This window comes from Adiantum capillus-veneris, chromosome 7 (assembly GCF_014529385.1).
Source record: "Adiantum capillus-veneris isolate H3 chromosome 7, ASM1452938v2, whole genome shotgun sequence".
NCBI lineage: Eukaryota > Viridiplantae > Streptophyta > Polypodiopsida > Polypodiales > Pteridaceae > Adiantum > Adiantum capillus-veneris.
Genome location: NC_140937.1, coordinates 70,965,693 through 70,991,163, shown reverse-complemented (window position 1 = coordinate 70,991,163; position 25,471 = coordinate 70,965,693). Strand labels below are relative to the sequence as shown.

The window sequence follows — 25,471 nt, the reverse complement described above, 5'->3', positions numbered from 1 at the left end:
TCGTCACTCCAGATTCACATCAACAAGACAAAATATTGCACTCATTTCATCTTTCATACAGACTCGGGCAAAACCACAATTGTGAGAGTATATGAAGCATTCAGTTATTAAGGGATTCCAAAGCATTTATTATGGTCACTCAGCATAGTACTGGCCCCGAAATCTCATGTTGGTTGACTCTATTCTCCTCGGGGCAATTTGTAGCAAAGGAGTCAAGTGGCTCCCCTCTCGTGCAATACACGCCACACCAGATTCAACCCGCAAATTTGGCATGCACTTCAAGAATAGTCAGGGCTAAACCAAAAGCCTCAAGGATAAGCTCTAGTTTCTAAGGAGTATCTACCAAGTTTTCCTCCTCCATCCACTTTTCATCAAGAGCCTGTAATTCCTACAGACCAGCTTACCCTTCATTTTCCTTTCCTTGTGTGCTAGGACTTGCTCAAGCATAAGAATCTCCTCAGTTACTTCTACCTCTGGTTGCTCCTCTAGCTCACTGTCCTCTGGCATTTCTCCCTTGAAAGGTCTCAATAGACTCACATGGAATACATTGTGAATCTTCTAAGTATACAGCAACTCCGATCGAAAGAACGCATTGTTGATCTTTTCAGAAATCTTGGAAGGGCTGATAGTATCTCATACTTAGCACTTCTCCTTACCCGTCATTTTCCTAAGACGTGCCTTCTCAAACCTAAGAAGCACCAAATCACCTTCCTTCAACTGCAAGTTGCGGCGATGCTTGTCTGCTGCTTTCTTGTGCCGTTCTTGAGACTTCTGCAAAGCCTCCTTAACCTTGAGTAAAAGCAGTGTTCACATCCTGTACAAAATGATCTGCTTGGAAATCTTGTCCTTCGGGCACAGAAAAAGCAGAATCTTTTTGCCACCCTCGACAATCTCGAATGGTGCCTTCCCTGTCGAAGTGTAAACAATTTTGTTGTCAGAAAACTCCTCCAACGGCAAATACCGCTACCATTGAGACTTACGTCCAAAGATATAGCACTTTAACAAGTCTAAAACCACTCAGTTGGTGATCTCTAACCATCCATCCGTCTATGGATTAAACGAAAACAAGAAATTGAGCATCGTAGCCACATTCTCACACATTGCTCTCCCAAAAAAACTCGTAAATCGGGCATTTCTAGCCGAAACAATAGATGTAGGAATCCCATGTAACCGAAAGATGTACAAGACAAACAGCTTTGCCAAATGATCGACCTTTACTATCTTCTTCACTGGTACAAAATGAGCTTGTTTGCTGAATCTATTCACATAAGTCCAAATGTCATCATTCCGACTAAGAGTCTTGGGAAGGCCACAAATGAAGTCGATTGCTATACTCTCATGTGCTCAATTTGAAATCGGTACAAGCTTGAGAAGTCTTGTTATGACAATCATACTTCACATTTTGACATTCCAAACAAGTACACACAAATTCATCCACATCCTTCTTGAATTGTGGCCATTATAAGTATATCTCTCAACACCCATAAGTCTCGCCTCGTTGCCCAACAAAAGGAAGATTGTGACACTCCGTCAACACCTTCTGCCTATGAGTCATGCACAACATAGTCTTTCGCATCAACTTCTTTGAGAGAGTACCTTGAAACTGTCTTCCCACTATGTACCCTACTGAAGATCTCACCAAAATCCAACACCTGTAGGATACTGGTCCAGCATTTCATCAGAGTCCCAATTATGTACCGAGGTTACAACGGATATATGTGGCTTGCGGGACAACGCATCTGGCACTTTATTCTTGTTTCCTTCATATACAATATTTGGAAATGAAATTGCAACAAAATGTTCGCCCATCGCATATGCTTCTCTGAAAGCTTATTCTGGGACAAGAAGTATCTCAAACTCCAGTGATCCGTGTACATTGTAAAATTTGCACCAAGCAAGTAATGCCTCCATTGAGTCAAAGCATATATAACTACTAGGAGTTCCTTTTCATATATCTGTGCAACCCTATCTAGCTTAGACAATATTCTCCTCCCGTAAGCTATGGCACGGCATAGCACACTTTCAACAAATGCTCTCGAGGTTCTGTCTAGATTAGAAGAAAAATATAATGTCATTGAAATGTTCCTACAAATTGACGATACTCTCTAAAGATCCGATCCATCATCCTGTTGAGCATTGCCACGTATTTTGAGACCGAAAGGCATCACAAAATACTCCTACAATTCGAAGGCTTTCCTAAACGCAGTCTTGTATACATCTCCAGGAGTAATCCTGATTTGATGAAAGCCACTTTTAAGATTGATTCTATTGAAGCACGTACAACCCTGTAATCTATGGAGTATATCATCAATCTTGGGTATAGGAAACATGTTCTTGATGGTAATCTTATTGAGAGCCTTGTAATCGATACACTTCTCCAAAATCCATATTTCTTCTAAACAAGCAATACCAGAGGACAAAAGGTCAGGTACTGTGCTGAATCAATCCTTTTCCAAAAAGTCTTGTGGACGGCTCAATCTATAAGGGGGTCAGTTCCAAAGAGTGCTACTAGGGATAAGTTCTATGGTGTGATCCTCTAGTCTTTCCATAACTCGCCATGCAAACCCTCTAAGAAACAATTGGCATGAGCTTGAAGAAAACTTTGCTGCTCTGACCAACTCCGACCAATTGGACTCCTTATCTTCATCCACATTATTGAGAAAGATCGCGTAAACAAAAAGACTTGATTTCGCTAATTTGGAAATGGGTGAAACCAATACAATGGCTATTGACTTTGCTTTGAGTTTTACATCAATCACCACTTCCCTACCCTTACTATTCTTAAGTTGAATCTTCTTTGTCCCATGGTCCACCACAACATTAATCTAGGCATGCCAAGGCATCCCTACCAAAACATCACATTGTCCTTGTTGAGTCATAGATCTACCACCACGAGCTACTAGAGCGGTCTCACCCACAACAAGGTCAAGGGAATCTCAATCCCGAAGATGCGAAGAAATTTGTTGTTGCAAAGCAAGTAGAAGATTCTCCCAAGTGGTAGTGCGAGCAAAGGAAACAAGGGATTGGTAAAGAGTCATACTACAAGGGAAGCTTGGCCAAAAGTGGCGCAGCCGACGGGCGAAGAAGATAGAAAGGGCGACGGCAAATCTCAAAAGGAGCCTAGAGCTTTAATAACGTGAAAGAGTGTGCAACAGAAGAGATGAGAAGCCGGCACCTCAGTAACTCCAGAGGCAAAATGATACAGGAAGACGAGTATGTGGGTTGATGTTGCATTGATATAGTGAGCCAAATCTTGGTTGGGCAAAACATCCAACACTAAAAATACACAAAACTGGGAATAAACATTAAAATGGGTAAAACCCAAGGGAAGTGCACACATCACCAATTGATCCACATCACACATCTTACCTTTTCACTTACCACTAGAATGTGATTAATGGTTGTGTATTTTAAAAGAAAATTATGGAGTAACGAGTTTGATTCCTACAGAGTGAAGGCCACAACGCACTCCCAAAGTTCCCAAGACAACGGCCACTCCTAGAGCCCAAACACCGAGGGGCGACATGGTCAACCATCATTTTTGGACCAAACAACGAAGATTCCTTTTCGGACTCGTCAATGGTTAGTGCTAGAAAAAAGAGACAAGGGAGTTGTGACTCTTAAATTCTCAAGACAATTGGCATAATGGCCACTCCTTCTCAGCCACAAGAGTGACAAAGGCTAAAGCCACATCCCAAATGGAAAATCAATGATACATAATCAAAACACCAATGACACAAAACAGTTCACACTTGAATAGTTTAGTCAACATGAAAGAGGGGAGTTCTTTTCAGAGAGTGTTGGCTCCTAAATTAATGCCCCTGGCGATATTTCCATAATATTTTAGTCAACGATTGTTTGTACTACTGTCAAGTGAGTACCACACACCACAATGTGAGTTAAAACTGGCACAAAGGCCATTAACTTACAAGCCCTTACGGAACAAAAACAATCAAGAGCATCTGCTATTTACAACTTAACCCCAAAAGCACCAAGTCTTACCCCCCCTACAGGTATCTATCTTCAACAAGAGATAACATAGAAATTGTCACGTTAACAATTCCCACGCCAATCTGCCATGCCACCAATCCACGCAACCCGCGTGATTAGCGCCACGATTTTTGAGAGCTATTGTACGGTTCAAGGTCTCCTCCTCATGAGGCTATGCCATGTCATCATATTGTAGCGTTCCACCGTTTTTGAAAAAGTTATCGTCCTCAATTATGCCTATCAAAACTAGCATAGCACCAAAGATCAAAAGACACAAGCATCATGCAAACATACCCATGACGGTTGACCATCCACATGTGGCATTAGCACCATAGAACAATCAATAATATCCTAGTCCACACTCAATTTTATATAGCATTCATCAATCATTAAAATCCTTATCCAAATTGGACCTCAGATGTTTCTTGATGTGCATGATGTCATGTGACACATCCCAACCCTATGTGTCCGTGGATAAGCTACACCACAACAGGGTTCAGTCAGTCCGATCAAGTTAGATTAGACGAGATCTGGCACTTTTGTGAGACTATTCGTAGACCGTGCATGCCCAGTCACTTAGCATAGATGCATATCCTCCGGTTGCACACAGCATGATCATCGGAATTCCCATCAGAATCCATTAGCATCGGTTAGGGGAATTTTCCAGTGCATTTAACCTATTTTCCTATTTATTGGGATTTTCACTTATTATTTTTAAGTGACTTTCCAACAAAAGTAGGTAGGGCAATTTTGCTAAGTTAATATATAAGCAAACCCAAGTTAGCACTAAATGACAGAAGAGGCAGCAGGAGCTTCCCGCTCAACAGGCAACTTCTCAGCAGTACCCCCCCTCAGCAGTAGACCCTCGCCATCCACTCCTTCCCTTTGGCGTTTCCTCCCAGCAAGCCATCGCCGACAAGTCCTCTTGCCTGACGTTCCAACCTCAGCAGATACATCCCAGCCAACGTTTTTCAGTCCTTGACAAAAACGCCAACATCATTGCAGATTCAGCATTTTTTCAGCCCTGTCAAAAATGCCAGCTCAACAGTAGCAAAAACACAAAATTCAGCAATTGGATTCACGCAAATTTTCAACAATAGAACGGTAGCAGATCAGTCCCCATTCAATTGCTGATGATCCCCCAAGTTTAGCCCAAGAAAACGCAGCCAAAACAATCATTTTCAACCACCGAAACAATCCCCGAATTCAGTGATTAGAAGATCCCAGATTTCAACCGTCAAGTCGTCGTCGTCATCGGCATAGTCCCATTGCATCAGTCCATTGCATACGCATTGTACACCTTTGTGCAATCAAGTAGACCACTCTCGCCGACGAGAGTGGGGCCTTCGGAGGAGGGTTTTACAACCTCTCGGGTGTCGTATCTCTTCTCTCTCCTTCTCTCAATCTCATTCACTTGCACGCACAATATCTACTCACTTTGTTCGTGATCACAGCACTCTACAGGACGGAAGGCTCTCTCCTTCCCTAAGAACTAAAGGAACCTTGAGCAAATAAAGATCACTAATCTTGAGAAAATACAACATTCATTCCGTTGCACCTTACACATGACTTGGGAACATATTTTCTCACACATGCAATGCAACCCACACATATAGTCTAAACAACCATTGAACAAGAAAACATAAAGCGTCACATAAATTGTGTAGAACGCGCTCTAAACTTTCGTCGACTATTTGACAGAACCATCAAACAAGTATTGGACTCTGTCCAACCGTTACACGTGTCTAGACCATGTAAACACGTTTGTGACTCAAGTGGGTCATTCATGGAACGGGTCGTCAATAACATCCAAGTGTTGTGTGCTAAAATCTGCTCAAGTAAAAGAATTTCCTTTGTATCTTCTACCTCAGGTTGCTCTTCTAGCTCCCTATTTGTGGCACTTGTCCCTTGAAAGGTCCGAGAAGACTCGCATGAAAAGCTTTGTCCATCCTTCAAGCATCTAGCAACCTTAGTCTAAACGATACATAGCTTTAACTTTCCGCATCCACCCACTCAAATATCTAAAATTTTGCACCCAGTTGAGATTGATGAGACAACAAGCAAAACATTAATGGCCAACAAGAAACACATCAATGCATCTTTGCTTGCCTTGGGACATTCGCCAAGTATAAGTTTTGGTGATTGGCTTCTTTCACTTTCGCTAAACTAAGACAATCACATTCATCCACTAGGTGCAGCGGAATGATTGTTTACGCTTTGCTCAAGATGAGTGCTCTGAACTATGCTCAAGGTTCCCTTTGTTCTTATGGAAGGGATAGCCTTCCGTTCTTAATGAGAGATGTGCGTGCAAGTGTATGAGATTGAGAGAGAGAGAGAGAGAGAGAGAGAGAGAGAGAGAAAAGAGAGATACGACACCAGAGACGTTGTAAAACCCTCCTCTGAAGGCCCCACTCTCCTCGGCGAGAGTGGTCTACTTATGATTGCACAATCTGGTACAAATGGTATGCATGAGACTGATGCAAGTCTAGGCTATGTCGGCGATGACGACGGGGATGACGAGACCGACCTAAGGGCTGAAATCTGCAATCTTTTAACTGCTGTCCAAAAACGCTATGGGCTGAAATCTGCTACGGGTCCAATAACGCTGATTTTGGGGGCTTTTTCTGTGGGTCTTTATCACTGAAAATCTGCAGGTTTAGGGCTGAAAACTGAGGATCTTCAAGGCTGAAAACTGATGGTCTTACCGGGGCTGAATCTGCTTCTCTTCGAGGGCTGAAACTTGCGGTTCTTCTACTGCTGCAAAATCGTTGCATTTGCTGAATCTGCAAAGGCTGAAATCGGCAAGCACTGGGTTAAAAAACGCTAGGGCTGATGTTCTCAAAAACGCTAGGCTGGTGTTTTCCAAAAACGCTAGCTGCTTGTAATCTTCTGCTGGCAATGATGTTGATGGTGCAAAAACGCCAGGCAGCAATGGCTTTCCAAAAACGCTAGACTGGAGAGGATCTTGCGGGGGAATCTTGCTTCTTGATTGGAGGGAAGTCCACCAAGGTCTTGATGAGAAGTGGCGTGCTGAGCTTGGCTCTTGTTGCCTCTTCTGCCAAATAGTGCTAGCTTTGATTTGCTTATATATTTTCTTACCCAAATTGCCCTACCTACTTTTGTTGGAAAGTCACTTGATTAATAAGTGAAAAAATGTCAAAAATAGGGAAAATAGGCTAAATACGCTGGAAAATTCCCCTGATGGAATCTGATGGATTCTGGTGGGAATACTGATGATCATGTTGTGTGCAACCAGAGGATATGCATCTACACTAAGTGACTGGGCATGCACGGTCTACGAATAGACTCACAAAAGTGCCACATCACTTCTAATCTAGACTGACTGGACTGACTGACCCTTGATCATGCTGTAGCTTGTCCACGGACACATAGGGTTGGATGTGTCACGTAACATCTTGGTTACATGGGGTTGCTTATATAGCAAGCTAAGTAAATTGACCTACCCAAGAATTTGAAAACTAAGTAAAATAAATAACTAAAAGCATACCCACACACTGAACTTGGGCAGCGACGATGTTCTGGGAGTATACCCCAGAACAGTTAGTATGATGAGGAGTGCAGAGAGACGAGAGCCCGACTTCAGAAGGACATACTTCTAGGAATCATCGCAGTCACGTATTGCTTCTCTCAACGCTTGGTGCGATGGAAGAAGAGGGCGTTTTTAGCTCAATTAGAACAAGATTTATACCAGCTGTTTTTGAGCCAAGACTCGGGTGAGGCATGGCAACTCTTGCATGGGCATTCTCCCCATCAATCATCACTTCTACGAAGGTATAAGGCCAGTATGCATCATCTCTTTACATAGTCTCAGGGCAGCCACCTCTTCCGAATCCGCCAGAGCCATGCCCACACACATGTGCTTTTTTAACCGTCCAGATGGTAAAGAAGGCCATTAATTGGATGAGGATGAGGAGAGCATATGATCATGATGGCCTAGTAGCAGAGCATTTTATACATGCCATAGTTCTGCTTGCAAAGCTTCTAGCAATGATATTCCAACGTGCCATGTGCGAGGGCCTACTTGATACTTGGAATTTGTCTACTATCGTACCTATCCTTCAATCAGGGACCCTATGGAGCATGGGAACTACCGCACTATCATTATTGGACACACATTGGCACAATGTAATACAGTTGTCACGAGACTGGCACCACGTGCCAACGGTGGAAAAGAACAGACTTAACACCTTTAGCACTTTCAATAACATTGAACTGAAAGAGAGAGAGTGTGTCACAAAACGGGCACCACGTGCCAATAGAAAAGAACAGACTGAACAGACTATTAGTACTTCAATAACAACTAAACTCAAAGAGAGAGACAACACAGAGTGGCGGAATTCCACCCCACAGAGTATTGGCCCCAAACCTTGGCACCCCTTTCGGTATTTCTTTATATTGCATCAACACAGTACAAGCCAGAACTCCAAACTCTGCACCTTCTCCAAGAAGCATGCCAGAGAATGAGCCCTAACCTAATATTTAAAGGCACTTGGCCTAAAAAGCAATTTCAATGAAAAGCCTTCAAAGTCAAAAGCATTTGGTTCAAAAGCAAAGCCAAAAAGCTGCCAGCATAAATCACGGAAATCCGTACAGCTGCCTCGTCATCAGCCAGCGCAAAACACGAAAATCCGTATAGCCTACCACGTCATCATGCCAGTGCAATTTTCGGAAATTTGCCACATCATCAATTTTTGCGTGAGTACGGGTCTTGCTTTATTTTAATCCTTTATGTCACTTGGCGCCCCATAGAACGGGGTCCCCATAAGTTGGTAGGACTTCTTCTTCTGTTACTTGTTCTTCTTAGGGTTTAGGCCCCTCGGCCGACATCTGTAAGTTGGCTCCATTCTTTAGGCTTTGACACGTCAACAGTTTGTTACATCTCCCCTTCTTGAAAGAGAGTAATCGTCCGCGATTACAGCATATTAGCAAAACAACTCAAGTTAACTAAAAATTTTCCGAGGGACAATCAGTGTGCTCTTTTTATTAAGGAGATAGCTTCTCCTTTCTGCTCTTTTGATCAAGGAGTTAGCTTCTCCTTTCGGCTGTTTTGATCAAGGAGTTAGCTTCTCCTTTCTACTCTTTTGATCAAGGAGTTAGCTTCTCCTTTCGTCCAAATCGAAACTCTTGATATTCCGACGTAGTAAAATTAGCCATCACACCCATACCATACTGATCTTCCACGGGTGTCTTGATGCACTAAAAAATTACATACCCAGGCAATCTCATCCAATTAGGAATATTCAGTAATTGGCACATCACAATGCAACACAAATGCTCGCATATGCATGTTACAAGACATAGAAACATAAAGCCGCCGATGAACACTCCCCCCGCAAATAACCATCTAGGTCCGGGCCATGAGCTATTCAACGACTCCCTCAACACTCCTCCCGCAAATAACCTAAAAAGGTCCGGGCCATGAGATATAGAGGCCTTTTACAACCAAACGCCCCCCCAGACCGCAGCCTGCGTCGTTTGGAGGTGCTGAGAGTAACCACTACTCAGACTTCTTAATACTCCCCCCGTAAATAACCATGCAGGTCCGGGCCATGAGTAACAACAACAATACTCCCCCCGTAAATAACCACAAGGGTCCGGGCCATGAGTAAAAACAACACTTTTCAATCATTCAATACTCCCCCCGCAAATAACCACAAGGGTCCGGGCCATGAGTATGAACAAGCATTCTCAAACATCTTTTCTCACTACTCCACCCGCGAGAAAAATCACCAATCATTGAAACCAGTATGAAAACCAGAGTCAAACAATTCAAATCGGCACCAAGACAGGTTCAAAACAGATACCATCCATTTCAAACAAAGCTTCAAACAATACTTTCTCAAACAAAGTTCAAAAGTATCTAACTATAGAACAACTAGAGAGTTCATTCAGGGTTTTGTTCGGACAACCGAACTTTGAGGACGATTGGCTTGCCCTTCTGCATCACGGTGATAGTTCGGTTCCAAACTTGGACAGTCGCATCGTTCTTGTCATGCCAAGGCATGCCTAATAGAACGTCACAATTGACCAGCTTCATAATATGGAAATCGGCTTTTCCATGATAATCTTGGATAGTCACTGGAAGAGCACCAATGAGTGGTACCACTTTTTGAGTTTGCCCTGTGGCTAGCTCAGCTTCAATTTCTCCACCCTCTGCATCATAATCAAAGTCCATCAGCTTCAAGAATTGTGGATGGATGAAGTTCTCTGTAGCTCCTGGGTCAAAGAAAATTAGGGCTTTCAAACCGTTGACTTTGCCATATGCTCGACACAATTCATTTGTACTTTCAAGGCGTATGCCATAGATGTCAGGTACTACTCCAATGGCCGGTTTAGCTCGTTTATGATTGGAGATGGTCCTAAGTTTCTGTCAACCGTCGACACGGGAGTCGGCTCCGCAGGTGTGTCAGTGCGTTGGGGACAACCAAAATAGTTATGTCCTGCTTGAAAGCATCCAAAACATCAGCCTTCTTGTAGTAAGGTGTCTCGTTGTTGAGGAGTCAAACGAGGCCTTTGTGGTTGACTTTCACGACTCTCGAGAATTTGTTCATTGTTGTCGAGAGTTGTGGTTAGTGGCCAGAGATTCTTCTGTGGTAAACTCTAGCTTTCCCTTCATCAGTTTGTAGCCGACCACGGCATGGTCCATAAGTTCTTGCATAGTAGAGACTTGTTTGGATAGACAATATTCCTGCAATGGTGATGGTAGTCCAATGGTGTATCGCTCACACTGGGCCTCCAAGGAAACAGATCTAAAAAAGACACCGGAAGGTACACCTCGAGAAACCTTTGGTTATATTCGTCCATGGTTTCGATGGCAAGCATTTTCAAGTTGCCCCACTTTGCCAAAATCCGGACTTCAAACCAATGTGACATAAAAACGCGTTTCATAGGTATGAAACCTCGAAACCCCAAAACGGATGAAACGTTTCGACGAAACTCACGAAACGGGAAACTGCCCGAAAAAAAAAAAAGTCAATTTTTTTAAGAAATTTAGCGATTTTTTTAAAATTTCAGTAGTTTAAAAAGATTTTTTTGTACTCTTTTTGCACTATTGCCTCTCTTTTATGCACATTGTACATACATATATGTATATATGTACACACGTATATGCATGTATGTATGTCTATTATACACATGTGCTTATACATATGCATATGTATGTGTATAAACACTAATAAGAGTACATAATAAAACCAGTTTACTAGTCCGTAAGTACACACACACACATGAATCTTTAATCTATCCATCCATCCATACATAGATACATACTTACATACATACATCCATACATGCATGCATGCATATATAAATAAATATATATTTTTATATCTTTATTTAAACGTATTTCTACGAAACCTGTTTCATAATTTTTGTGCCCTGAAACGAAACGTTTCAAAACCTCGAAACCCCGAAACGGGCGAAACCACGAAACGTTTCATGTCACACTGCTTCAAACATCGAATTCATGTAACTACGTGCAGGTCCTTGGAGCATGTTGTTGTGTCGCGATTGAGCTCCACCATTGCATAGCATTATCTTTAAGAAATCCCGTTGCTCAAGAAATCTTGGATTCTTCTGTATAGTTCCACAAAAAATAGATGTTGTCGAATTGTTGTAGGAACTGCAATGCTCTCTTGCGACCTTTCACCCCAGAAAAAGAGAAAAATTTGATTGTCGTGCCACCATCTTTGAAATCTTTGGGTTGGTTAGGCGCATATCCCGGGTATGGATAATAAGGGTATCCATATGGGCTCCAACCATTGTAGCCTAGCAATGGCGATGGCAAAGGCGGTTGCACTGGATCAGGGTCAGATGGCTGCACCATATTCCTAAAGACTTCCCCGATTAGACGGCTGAGAAGGTTGCCGGTTGGAAGCTCTCCTACTTTCTGGTGCCAAAGGAGGAGGTACCACTTGGGGCATCAGAGGGGGTAACATGTAGTTCAAAAATTGTTGAAAACTTTGCAGCATCGAAAGATTCTGCTGAGGATGCCGCGAAAGAATGTCGTGGAGTTCGTTGAGCAAGAACTGCAAATATTCTACTGAATCCATGAATTCCAAGTACTGGGTTCTTAATTGGCTTATTCCTTGTAAGACATGAGCGGTGAAGACGGGAGCGTGCCCGATGCGCGATGAAGTAAGGGTGGGAGTGGCTAATAAGTCAGGGTTGGCGGGCGAAGACACCTCAAATAAAATTCCAATAGCTCTATCTGCTCTTTTGTAGGACCGGTATGCTTTCAGAAAAGCACAGGCCTGATGCTCTGATACCACTGTCAAGACGGGCACCACGTGCCAATAGAAAAGAACAGACCGAACAGACTTTTAGCACTTCAATAACAACTGAACTGAAAGAGAGAGACGACACGGAGTGGCGGAATTCCACCCCAGAGAGTATTGACCCCAAACCTTGGCGCCCCTTTCGGTATTTCTTTATATTGCATCAACACAGTACAAGCCAGAACTCCAGACTCTGCACCTTCTCCAGGAAGCATGCCAGAGAATGAGCCCTTACCTCATATTTAAAGGCCCTTGGCCTAAAAAGCAATTTCAGTGAAAAGCCTTCAAACTCAAAAGCATCTGGTTCAAAAGCAAAGCCAAAAAGCTGCCAACGTAAATCACGAAAATCCGTACAACTGCCACATCATCAACCAACGCAAACGCGGAAATCCGTACAACTTGCCACGTCATCATGTCGACGTAATTTTCAAAAATCTGCCACGTCATCAGTTTTTGCGTGTGTGCGGGTCCTGCTTTATCTTAATCCTTTATGTCGCTTGGGGCTCCATCGGACGGGGTCCCCATAAGTTGGTAGGACTTCTTCTGTTACTTGTTCTTCTTGGAGTTTAGGCCCCTCGGTCGGCATCTGTCAGTTGACTCCATTCTTTAGGCTTTGACACGTCAGCAGTTTGTTACAGAGTGCACGACACACGAGACGGGGAGTGGTAGAGTTTCACCCCGAGAGAGCATTGGCCCCAAACGTTGGCGCCCCTTTCAGTATTTCTTTATATTGCTTGAACAAGGTACAATGCCAATACTCACGCTCTACACCCTCACCCGGAAGAGTGCCAGAGAATGAGCCCTCTACACATATTCAAAGGCCCTTGGCCTTGAAAAGCAGTTACATGAAAAGCTTGAAACTCAAAAAGCATCTGGCCCAAAAGCTGGGGCTGGAAATCAGCTAGCATAAATCACGGAAATCCGTACAAGCTGCCACGTCGCCAAGTCAATACAAATTGCGGAAATCTGTGCAACTATCACGTGGCACTGCCAACGCAAATCGTGAGCATTCGTACAACTGCCATGTCATCATCTTCTACGCTTTTTGTGTGTGTGTGTGTGTGTGTGTGTGTGTTGGTCTTGCTTTATTTAAATGTCTTTAGGTCACTTGGGCCCCATCGAACGGAGTCCCAAAAGTTAGTGGGAACTTCTTCCGCTTCTTCTTCTTCTACTCCTTCTGCTTCTTAGGGTTTAGGCCTTTGAGCCGGGATCTGCAGATTGGCTCCGTTTTTAAATGGCTGCATGTCAACAATTGTGACATCCCCCCTTCTTGAAACAAAGTGATCGTCCTCAATTACTACATATCTGCAAAACAACTCAAGTTAGCTCAAAAATTTCCGAGGGACATTCAGTTTTCTCATTCCAAATCGGAGCTATTGATTTTCTGGGTCGTTGGCCTCCTAGAAGAATCTCATCCAATAAAGAGTCTCATTCCAAATTGGAGCTCTTGATATCCTGGGTCGTTGGTTTCCCAGAAGTATCTCATCCAATAAGGAGTCTCATTCCAAATCAAAACTCTTGATATCCTGTGTCGTTGGTTTCTGAAACGAACGAGGAGAAAGGATCTCCTGGCTACACGGACCGCCTACAGATACGCGTCGGACGAACCACCCGACCATAGCCACCATCCGGCAACTTCCCCGTGCTGGGGTCAGTGTCCGAGGACATAGGCGTGCACCTGTAAGACCGAGCGTCCCATACCACCCGGCCTCACCTCCTCGAGGTGACCTCGCGCACTCCTAGCCTCGCGGGCTAACCACTGGCACTCTGCCAGTTGGGGTCAATAACTCCAAATGAGGCCTTGGCCTCCCTTTTATAATAAAGGCAGGCCACACTGGCCGTGTTCACACTACGTTCGCCCGGACACTGGACGCCCATCCCGACGACATCTGGGCTAGATCCCCTCTCCTGTGAGTGGGACATAACATACTTCCTCCCCTTAAGAACCATTGGTGTCCTCATCAATGAACTAGGGATACTGAGCCTTCAAAGCTCTAACAAGTTCCGAAGTAGCAAACCTTTCAGATTGACCCTTCCATTTAATTAAGTACTCGTCATAAGCCTTTTGGCACGAATGACGAGTACGATGATTTAAAACTGCTTCTGGTTCTCGAGAAATATACTCAGTTTGCATATCTTGCCATACATTTTCCTCGATAGGCACAACAACGTCAGCTTCGCCCAATTTCACTTTAAGGCGGATGACATGAAACACTGGATGTACAATAACATCCGAAGGAAGAGCCAGTTTGTAGGCAACTTGGCCAATTTTCTTTGTGATCAAGAACGGACCACAATATCTAGCTGAAAGCTTATAATGCTTTCCCGTTCGCATAGTCTTGGAATCCTTGAGTATCTTCAAATAGACCCATTGTCCCACATCTAGAGTCCTTGGAGACCTCTTTTGTTTAACATAAGTAGTAACTCGGTCACAAGCCGTTCTTATACTATCCTTTGCCAACTCGAGCATTTCTTGCATGTCATACAGGAAATCACGAGCTTGGCGTTCCTTGACTTTCTCTGAGCCAATAGCAATCGGGGATTTAGGCTCGAATCCATACATCAGCATGAATGGGCTAAATCCAGTAGCAAAATGCTTGCTACTATTATAGGCAAACTCTAACTTTGGAAGATACCTTTCCCAATCAGATTGCCTGTGAGAGACATAGGCTCTCAACATGTCCTCTAATGTCTGATTCATCCTCTCAGTTTGTCCGTCGGACTCAAGATGGTCAGAAGACGACATATTCAACTTCGTCTGAAGATGAGTAAACACATCTCGCCAAAATCGGCCAGTGAACTTTGTATCTCGATCACTGACGATATCCTCTGGCAGACCATACAGCTTATAAAGCTGATCGACAAATGAAACTGCCAACTCATGGCTCTTTACTGTCGACTTCGTTGGTATAAACTTCGCCATTTTTGTGAGTCTATCGACCACAACCCAAATAGCGTCATTGCCCCCACTAGTATTTGGCAAACCAACGATGAAGTCCATGGAAATACTCTACCACTTGGCATCTTGGATTTCCAATGGATGTAGCAGGCCAGCTTTCCTAAGACGCTCTACCTTATTGACCTGACACTGAGCGCATCTCTTCACATAGCTCTCTATCTAAGAGCGCATTCTTGGCCGATAGAAATATCGCTTGACCAAAGCCAAAGTTCTTTGGATGCTTGGGTGCCCATTGCTAGGAACATCGTGGCATTCGCATAAAATCCTTTGTCGAATCTCATCGATTTCCGGCACGCAGACTTTACCATTTCTGAACAATAGTTCACCTCTAATGGAATATTGTCGTTGTCTCGTCTCTCCAGCACGACTCACTTGGATCTCCGGACCACCACCCAAGCCTGTATGCGAGTCATGCCCCGCTTCGACCTCGTTCTATATCTTGCCAAAATGGCCATCAGAACGACATAGCCCTCGGAGAGAGATAGAAATCCGTCGAGATTTCAGCCATAGACAAAGCATTAACCTCAGGAATCCTGCTGAGCGCATCGGCAACTCGATTGCTAGATCCTTTTCTATAAAGGATCTCAAAGTCACACTCTTGCATAAGCTCAACCCATCTAGCCTTCCGGCCTCTGAGATCACCCTGATCACAGATATAGCGCAAAGAGTGGTGATCTGTCCATGCAACAAACGTAGAGCCATACAAGTAGTGCCACCATTTCCTCAAGGCGTGGACTACGGCGTAAAGCTCCTTCTCATACATTGGATAACGCATCTCAACGTCAGAAAGTTTCTTACTTTCGAACACGACAGGACGTCTACTATCTTGGTATAGTGCCGCACCAATAGCATAATCAGTAGCATCCGTTTCAACCACAAACGGTTTGCTAGGATCCACAATGTGTAATATTGGCGCAGTAGTCACCAAGTGCTTTAGTGTCCGAAAGCTCTCGTCGAGACGCTCATTCCAAACTACAGGGGGATTACCTTTACGATGAGGACCCGAAGTCTTTGGCCCTTTCACCCCTCCTTTTAAAAGTTGTGTAAGCGGAGCAGCAACTTTAGAGTAATCCTTGATAAACTTGCGAAAAATTCCAGTAAAGCCTAAAAAGAACTTTACTTGGCATACATTCTTCAGAATGGGCCAATTTCGCACTTTATCCAATTTTTCAAGGTCAACGCGAATTCCATCGCGAGTAATGATGTGACCCAAGTACAAAAGCTCTTTCTTAAAGAATTCACACTTACAAGCCTTAGCGTAAAGCTTCTCAATTCTCAGTACTTCGAGAACAGCGCGTATATGCGCTAGGTGCTCAGGCAAATTTCGGCTGTAGATTAAGATATCATCCAGAAATACAACAACGAAGTTGCCTAAAAATGGTCTCAACAGATCATTCATCATCTGTTGAAACGTAGCCGGAGCATTGGTCAAACCAAAAGGCAAGACCAAAAACTCGTAGTGACCATAATGTGTATGGAAGCCTATCTTAGAAATATCTTCCAGTTTGATCCGTATCTTATGATAGCCTGATCGCAGGTCTATCTTCGTAAAATACAACGCTCCATGGAGCCGATCTATCAGATCGTCCATGCGCGGAAGCGGATACTTGTTCTTGACAATGAGCTTATTCAATCCCTTGTAATCCACGCAGAAGTGCATAGTGTGATCCTTCTTTCGAGAAAGTAACACTAGCGCTCCCCATGGGGATTTGCTAGGCTGAACAAAACCCCTTAAAGTATGTTTTTGAATTAGGATGTGGTCCAATTTATGTAATAAGTACTTAACTGCAAATTATTGGTCTTTATAATATGTGTCAAGATAATCCTGCAGCTGTCGCTGAATCTCGTCCTCCTCGGTTTTACTAAACCGATAAGGTTGCTTTGAGAAGGGCTGACTACCAACCACCAACTCAATGCCATGATCTACTCCTCTCGAAGGCGGCAAGCCAGGAGGTAGATTATCAGGAAAAACATCTTTGAAATCAGTCATGATTCCTCGGATAAGGTTTGGATTCGTCGGAATCCCCAAGTTCAACAGAAGAACATGAAACATTTTTACGAAATTCGATAACAGAAGTACCAAGCACTATTGAATCAAACCAAGCAAATGGTACACATTGATAAAAATCAACATCAAAAGACTTTATTTCTTTATACATTTCCAAAGCAGTAACAATTGGTATTGCAAAACCATTATTTACAGACTTCTGATTACAAAAGTGACACAGATACAAGAGGCATGTTCTGCTTAACAAAAACAAGAGAGTGATGTACATAGTCTATATACAATGAGTCTTGTTTATCATAAAACCATGGAATTCCTAAAATATCATCTGCTCTGTCCAGGCGCATGATGTGGAAATCTAGGTTCTCTTTGTAATCAGCCAGCTCGAGCGACAAGTCTGAAACCATCCGATTCCATACATCCGTATCCACGCCACGAGCCATCTTCACGTGATACTCATGGTCACTGTCCCGCGTCTGCAGGCTCAGTTTCTGCACCAATTTTGCATCCACAAAATTGTGTGAGCTTCCATTATCAAGAAGTACGGTCACGTCGTGACCATTGATCTTTCCGAGGAAACGGAGAAATCGTGCTTATCAAACACTTTGGTGCTAAAAGTACAATTAGTGCATGAACTGTGCGCTAAATGATAGATTTCAACTTGAACAACATCAGAGTTACCTGAGATCTCGTGAATTTGAACCGAAGGACAACCTTGCAGTTTCTTTGTCTTCTTTTTGGGGCAATCCTTAATTTGGTGACCCGTCTGGCCACATCCGAAGCAAGCCCCCTTCTTCACTGCATCAGCAACTGAAGCATTTCTGGCTTTCTTCTTCTCCTGAGAAGATCTCGGCGGTGATTTGGAATTATGTTGGAATCGGGGTCACTTCTTCGAAGCACCCTCACCGGATTGATGGTCTGTAGTTCTTTTCTTCTCATAATTCGCTCCATTTATCAAATGGAACGTCCTGGCCTTTGCCACTGCATCCTCGACATCGGTCGGGGCTTTGTCCTTAATTCAGGCCCAACGGTAGTCCTCATGCAATCCGAGCAGATACATGTGCACAGCGTGCGTAGAATCCACCTTGCAGAAGGTGAGCGCCTCTTTGAGAGCTGTCGTAGATTTATCAAAAGACAGAGTTTTCATCGAAAGACTCTGCGATTTGGCATAAGCTTTCAAAGGGTCCATTTTGGTGAAATCCCTCTTGAATTTCACACAAAAGTCAGCCCACGTCATAGGCTTCTCTATCATGTCGCGCCACCAAGTAATCGCCTTACTACGCAAATAGAGGAATCGTATGAATCCTTCGTTCATCATGCTCCCTATGAAGATCAAAGTATATGGTCCACTGGTGCAGCCAATTATTTACGGCCAGTTCCGTACACTCCTCTTCCCCTGAGAAATTTGTAGTTTTGTACGGAATCGTGGCAATCAGACCACCCTGTGAACGCCCAAAAGCAGCAATCTGCATCCGCAATTGTTGGAGATGCATTTCGCCCTCGGAAATACGTGCATTCATCGACTGAGCCATATTTTCGAGAGTAGAGAGTCGAGAACTAAGCCCCTGCACGACCCCTTCGAGAGAGGCCAAGCAAAGGTTCGTCTGAACATACGCATTTTCCAAAGCGGTAACACGCTAGTCGAAACTCTGGAAAGTACTTGTAATCCATGTGTAGAGAGCATGCGTAAATGGAATTTGGATATTACCTAACACATCGTCACGCTGTACATCTGAGCTGGAGGAATCCATAGCAGAGCGCGTGAAAAACCGGAAATTTCACGCAAAACTGGGCCTTTTCTGCACTTTTTATCGCGAAAAGTTGAACTTATAGGAGCTCATCGCGTCGGCGTGAGCGTCTGAAGGCGAGCAGGTAATGCCGGGAGCACGGGAGCGCAAGAAGGTAGGAGAGAGCAAACGCGAGAGAGGAGCAGAATAGGGAAAATGAAGTTCTCTATAAACTTCCAAGTCTCTGTAAGTGAGTTTTTTAATATTTCATACCATAGTTAAAAAAAACCCAAAATGTCCTGGCCCTTTTAAAATAAAAGGGGCCACTTAAATAAAGCACCGACCACATGGCGTTAAAAAAAAAAGAACTTCAACGCAGGGCTGGAAAAAATCGAGCGCCCATCTACTACAAGCGACGCATGGAGAAAAATATCGGGGGCCCCCAAGCTCATGGGTATGCGTGCCCAGCACACGCCATAGGCTCCACTCTGGAGCCAATGCATAGGGAATTTTTCCACGTTGGAGACCAATAGAGCCAGCGCTGCAAGAGTCGTCCACGCCAGCAACTTAGTAGTCTTCCTTCGTGCAGAGAAACCCACGCTACAAGAGAGAGGTCTCTCTCTCTCTCTCTCTCTCTCTCTCTCTCTCTCTCTCTCTCTCTCTCTCTCTCTCTCTCTCTCTCTCTCTCTCTCTCTCTCTGTGTGTGTGTGTGTGTGCTTCACACAGAGAGTGAGGTTACAGAGAGATTGAAAGAGTTACAATAGGCTGAATTTTAATATAAAACCAGCAAATTAAGGATAAATACACTGATTTTCATCGAAAACCAGTAAATTCAATAAAAAATCTTCTGATTTTCAGCACTTCCCCCTTTTAAATCGCTGAATTTTATCAAAAATCAGCGAGCAGTCTGTTAAATTTCACTTGCAAACATGCTCAAGAGAAGAAAACAATCGAGTAAACAGTTAATTCTCAAAAATTGCATGAAATGGTAATTATCCGACTCTTACGAGCCCGTAGGTGTGCACATAGTCCTTCGTGTAGCCAAGCCAGCTCTGATACCATGAAACGAACGAGGAGAAAGGATCTCCCAGCTACACGGACCGCCTACAGATACGCGTCGGACGAACCACCCAACCATAGCCACCATCCGGCAGCTCCCCTGTGCTGGGGCCAACGTCCGAGGACATAGGCGTGCACCTGTAAGACCGAGCATCCCATACCACCCGGCCTCACCTCCTCGAGGTGACCTCACGCACTCCTAGCCTCGCGGGCTAACCACTGGCACTCTGCCAGTGAGGGTCGATAACTCCAAATGAGGCCTTGGCCTCCCTTTTATAATAATGGCCGGCCACATTGGCCGTGTTCACAGTACGTCCGCCCGGACACTGGACGCCCATCCCGACGGCATCTGGGCTAGATCCCCTCTTGTGAGCGGGACATAATAGTTTCCCAGAAGTATCTCATCCAATAAGAAATATTCAATGGTTGGCACATCACAATGCAATACAAATGCTCACATATGCATGTTACAAAACATAGAAACGTAAAGCCGCTGATGAACAAAAAGATGCATGTGTTGATGCTATCTTTTTCTGGACTGAGCTCACTGCACGCTCTCCCCCCCCCCCCCCCCCTTGCGTCATCGCTCCCCCTCACCCCCCTTCTCCTTCTAACCCTCACGCTGCCCTCAGCCACCCCCCCCCTCGCCCTCACGCTGCACCCCCTCCCACCTTCGCGCTGTTTCCCCCCCTGCCCAGCCCGCCACCTCCTGTCCCCTGCTGCCCGCCGCCCTCCCCCCCTAGCCCCCCCCACTCCTTGGCTGTTTTCTCCCCCCCCCCCCCCCCCCCCCCCCCCCCCGCAGCCTTCTGTACCCGTGCTCGCCTCCTTTCCTTCCCTCCATCCCCCCCCCTTTTTTTGTCCACATTATCTCCGAAGGGTTTTTTGCACCTAGCTCTGCAACACCTTTTCTTCGAACAAGTGTTCCGCGTTCTCAGCTGCAGATTGTTCTTCTCCATCCGCTTCTTCGACTCAACAGTAGACACAGAGGGAGGCTCCAGCTCCGCCACAGAGGGACTCGTCTGAAGCCCCCTCGCCCGACCCCGCTGAGCCCACCATTCGACTTGCTCTTTCGCCGACAGAGCAAGCGAGCCTTGTCGCAGAGGTAGAGCGCTTGCAGGCGACTTCTGTCATCTGCAAGGTTCTCGGCACCCATCCTAGCAGAGGAGAGCTGCGAGACCTTCTCCAGGCCCGCCTTCTCGCAGAGGTGGGCAAGATTTTGGATGTCCATATCCTCGCACAGGGGTACTACCAGATCGAGTTCGAGACTTCCGAGATGGCCTCCAAGGTCATAGCTATGAGTCCACTGGCTATCCGAGCATCACGCGCCCACTTTCAACAGTGGCGACACGGTTTTGACCCGACTTCGGATGTGCTAGTAGCGGAGGCAAACATCCCCATCTCAATCTGCTTTCCGGGTTTACGGAGGGAGTACCTTCCACTGCTCTCCAGGATTGGCTCCGCCATCGGGACTGTTCTGGAGACACCTCGTACGGCAGCATCAATAGCTGCCAAGGCGACCGGCATCCCTTCAGATCGAGTTTTGGTCAGAGATACCCACACGCTCCCGAAGGTCATCCTTCTGCCTCGGGTGAGTGGGGGTTGGTTTAGGCAGAGTGTGGAGTACTCAGGTCTCCCGAACCAATGCTTCATTTGCAGATAGATGGGCCACCTAGCGAAGGCCTGTCCACGGAGGAGGCCACGACCTACACCTCAGCCTCAGCCCCAGCTTGCCAAGGCTGGGCCGCAGCCTCAGCCAGTGACACAGCGCACAGATTCTGAGCCACCCTCCGAGCATGGGGCTCCAACGGAGGAGCGGTGGCAGCAAGCCCGTGGCCGTCGACGCCAGGGGCCACAGCGACAGCCTGGCACTCAGAGTGGCCCTCAGGTGCCTACTCAGCAGCAGTGGGTTCCCACGGGGAACCGCTTTGGTCCTCTTGAGCAGGAGAAGCCCCCTACGCCAACCTCCTCTTCCGCTTCACCCTCGCCAGCCCCCCTCCTTCAGATTTCCCCTCTTCCTCCTCATCCCCTCCCCCGCCCTTTGCTCCCGCCCACTCCTCACCTCGCCCCCCTGTCTCTGTCGGCCCGCCCCGCTTCTCTTCTCCTCCGCCCCCCCCTCCTCCTGCTTCAGATCCACAGTCGACTCAGGAGACTGGTCCCTCGCCGGCGGCTAGGAGATCTCTTGGCAGCGCTTTTGCCACGAGTCGCCTAGCGAGAGAGGGCCAGCCCTTCTTGCGGCCCCCTTTGCAAATTCAGACATCTTCCCTTGCAGCTATCCCTCGTGGTCTGACGAGCATTGACCTCCGACGCCGTTGGGACTTCTTCGATTACGGATTCACTCACTTTCTCGGCGATTCCGCAACAGACCACAAGGCAGCCTGCTTCAAGGTCCACGCTCTGTCCTCGCCGCTAGGGGGACAGAGGCCTTGGACTCAGCAGTTGGTTTCTCCTTTCCCCTCTGTGGTAGGACCGAGACAGAGTGGTCCCTCGACTCAGTGGTGGGATGGTTGCATACACAGGTTCTCGAGTTCTCTCACCACATGAGAGAACTTGGAGTTACAAATTTGTTGCAGACTTTGTGGCCACTGGCCAAGTTTGCGGTGACACCCCCAGACTCAGCAGGATGTAGGCACATTGTGGTGTACCTTTTTTGCTGATACACAGTGTTTGCCTTGCTATGTATACATACATGAGGACTCCTAGACAAAGGAGGTTGCTTTACGCACGGCTCGCTCTGCTTGGGCTTGGGCCAGGCACTCACTACAGGCTCGCTTATCTAGAGGACGCTCGGATGTGGATTACTCCCCATCCAAGCCTGCCTCGAAGATAGCCAGTCTTGCTGCTGCGGCAGCATCTGTTCTCTCTCGCTCCCCATAAGGATCGTCTCGTGGAACGTGCAAGGATTAGGTGGGCCCCAGTTTCAGCGACAACGGGGCCGATTGCGTCAGGAGCTTCAACGTTGCCTTGTGGGAGGAGAGATTGATCTCCTTATGCTTCAGGAGCACCATTTGTCTGAGAGCCGCATTCGGCGATGTGGTCAGATTTTGCGTGGACGTTAAGATACCTTTTGGTCAGCTGCTTTTGGACCTAGAGGCATCCAGGGTGGGGTATGTATGACTATTGCGGACTCATTGCAGCAAGACACTGTGGGCAGAGGGATTATTGTGCCAGGCAGGGCTCAGTGGATTACTGTGCAGGTTCAGGGTGGCCTTGTGGGCTTCCTGAACATCTATGCGCCCAATGTGGCGAGTGCTCGTGCAAAGTTTTGGTCACAGATTGTCGAGTCTTTGCCACAGGTTGACCATTGGTGTGTAGGAGGGGACTTCAACATGTTGGAGGACCCCTCTGACAATTCGGAGGCAGCCATGCTACTGTGCATGGAGTCGAGTTAGCAGCTTGGGAGAGGTTGTGTATGACTTTGAGTGTCTCGGATACATGCAGCATTCTGGCTTTGTGAGGCCTCCAGAGAGTCTTGCCTTCTCTAGATCAAACCGCAGAGTGGGAGGAGTGAATCTATCGCGGATAGATCGCTTCTACACTAGTGACCACTTCAGTGACTTGGGGGGATCAGTGGGCATCCTGGCAGGGACATCCTTCTCGGACCATGCACCAGTGATCCTCACAGTGGCAGACAGGCAGAGGAGTGGGAGCACGATGCTTCGCATCCCAAAGCGGGTCTTGTTGGACACAGCACTCAGAGAGAGGGTAGAGGCTCTTTGGACAGAGGGCATGGACAGCCAGGCTCTACCGGCAGACAGAGTGGCCTTAGGCCTAGCTCAGCTTAGCCACTTTTTTCTCCAGGAGTCTTTGGCTCGACGGGCTGCAGCGAGAGAGGTGGAGTAGCGTCTCAGACGAGGCATTGCTTCACTACAGAGGATGCAGGAGCAGCATCCAGACAGCCCATGGTTGGAGGAGCAGTTACAGCAGGCTCGACAGGAGCTTGCTTGCACAGAGGAGAGGCGCCATGAGTTTGCCTTTCATCGATAGGCATCTCAGTGGACTCAGGTAGGTGACAGAGTGACAGGTGCTTTTTTTGAGACAGTAGGACCTCGGCACTCGCATGCCAAGGTCAATCAGCTGAGGAGACCCGATGGGTCAGTTGCTTGTGAGCCTAAGGATATGCGTGCAGTGGCTACTGACTTTTACCGTGAGCTACTGTCGGCTGAGCCCCAATCAGAGAGACAGGATGCATGCAGGGAGCAGGTTTGGGCGCAGATGCCTTGTCTTGTGACTGAGGAGATGCGCCAGAGGTTGGAGATACCTCTTCAGCTTCAGGAGCTGCACACGACTCTTAGGGCCCTTCCTCGTGGTAGCTGTCCAAGTGAGGATGGGCTGACTCCCAGCTTCTTCTTGGAGTACTGGGACTTGCTTGGCCCAGATCTTTGTAGTGCCTTTCAGTACATTCTGCACACAGGAGTGATGCCGGATAGCATGAGTGAGGGCCTGATTTACCTCATTCCAAAGGAGGATGGCTCCTTGGATGAGATTCGACAGTGGCGCCCCATCACCATCCTCAACTCAGCATACAAAATTCTTGCCAAGGCTCTGAGTTTGAGGATTCAGCCACTTTTGGAGAGCCTTATACATGGGACTCAGACAGGTTTTGTCAAGGAACGCAGTATCCTTGACAACATCTTCACTTTCTGGGAGGCTTCTGCCCTGGCACGTCTCCGTGGGAAGGACCTTGTGATTCTTCTTCTCGATTTTGAGAAGGCATACGACAGAGTTGACTGGGACTTTCTAGAGGGCACGCTTCGCACGATGGGCTTTTCAGATGCTTCGATCAGAGGGGTGTCAGCTTTGTACAGAAAGGCTCACAATCAGGTGCTTTTGGCAGGAGGTAGAGGTGAGCGCTTCATGCTCACACGATCGGTCAGACAGGGTTGTCCTCTTGCCCCCTTTCTCTTTCTGTTCTATGCTGAGGCGATGAGCAAATTTTTGGTGTCACAGCAGGTTGGTTTGAGGGGCTTAGCACTCCCTATACGGGGAGATGAGCTTCTGGACGCTGAGTTTGCCGACGACTCAGCCTTGTACTTAGAGGGCCAGGAGGCCAATTTACACAGGTGTGGGCAGGCTCTAGAGACCTTCTGCTGTGCATCGGGCGCATTGATCAACTGCAGTAAGACAGTGGCTTTCTCGGCTGGCAGTGCTCCTGTGCAGAAATGGAAGCCAGCAGAGGGTTTCAGGTGAATTCCTCCAAGGACTGCAATTCGATACTTGGGTTGTCAGGTTGGTTTGGATTTGTCCCCCGAGCAGCAGATTGCTCCTCTTCTCCTATCCATCAGGAGAAAGCTGTTACACTGGAGCTCAGCACGACTTTCGCTGGCCGGTAGAGTAGTAGTTGCCAACCAGGTGTTGTTCGCAACTATGTGGTACATCACTTCTTGCTGGATCTTCTCGAGTTCTTGTATCAGCCAGGTAAACAGGCTGATCAGGA

At 46.3% G+C, this 25,471-nt stretch overlaps 1 protein-coding gene across 1 annotated transcript in view; it reads right to left on the bottom strand.

The window, feature by feature from the left end:
• Positions 1–25,471, bottom strand: part of FAS2 (Transducin/WD40 repeat-like superfamily protein) — a 100,412-nt gene that overhangs the window by 2,119 nt on the left and 72,822 nt on the right. The window lies entirely within an intron of this gene.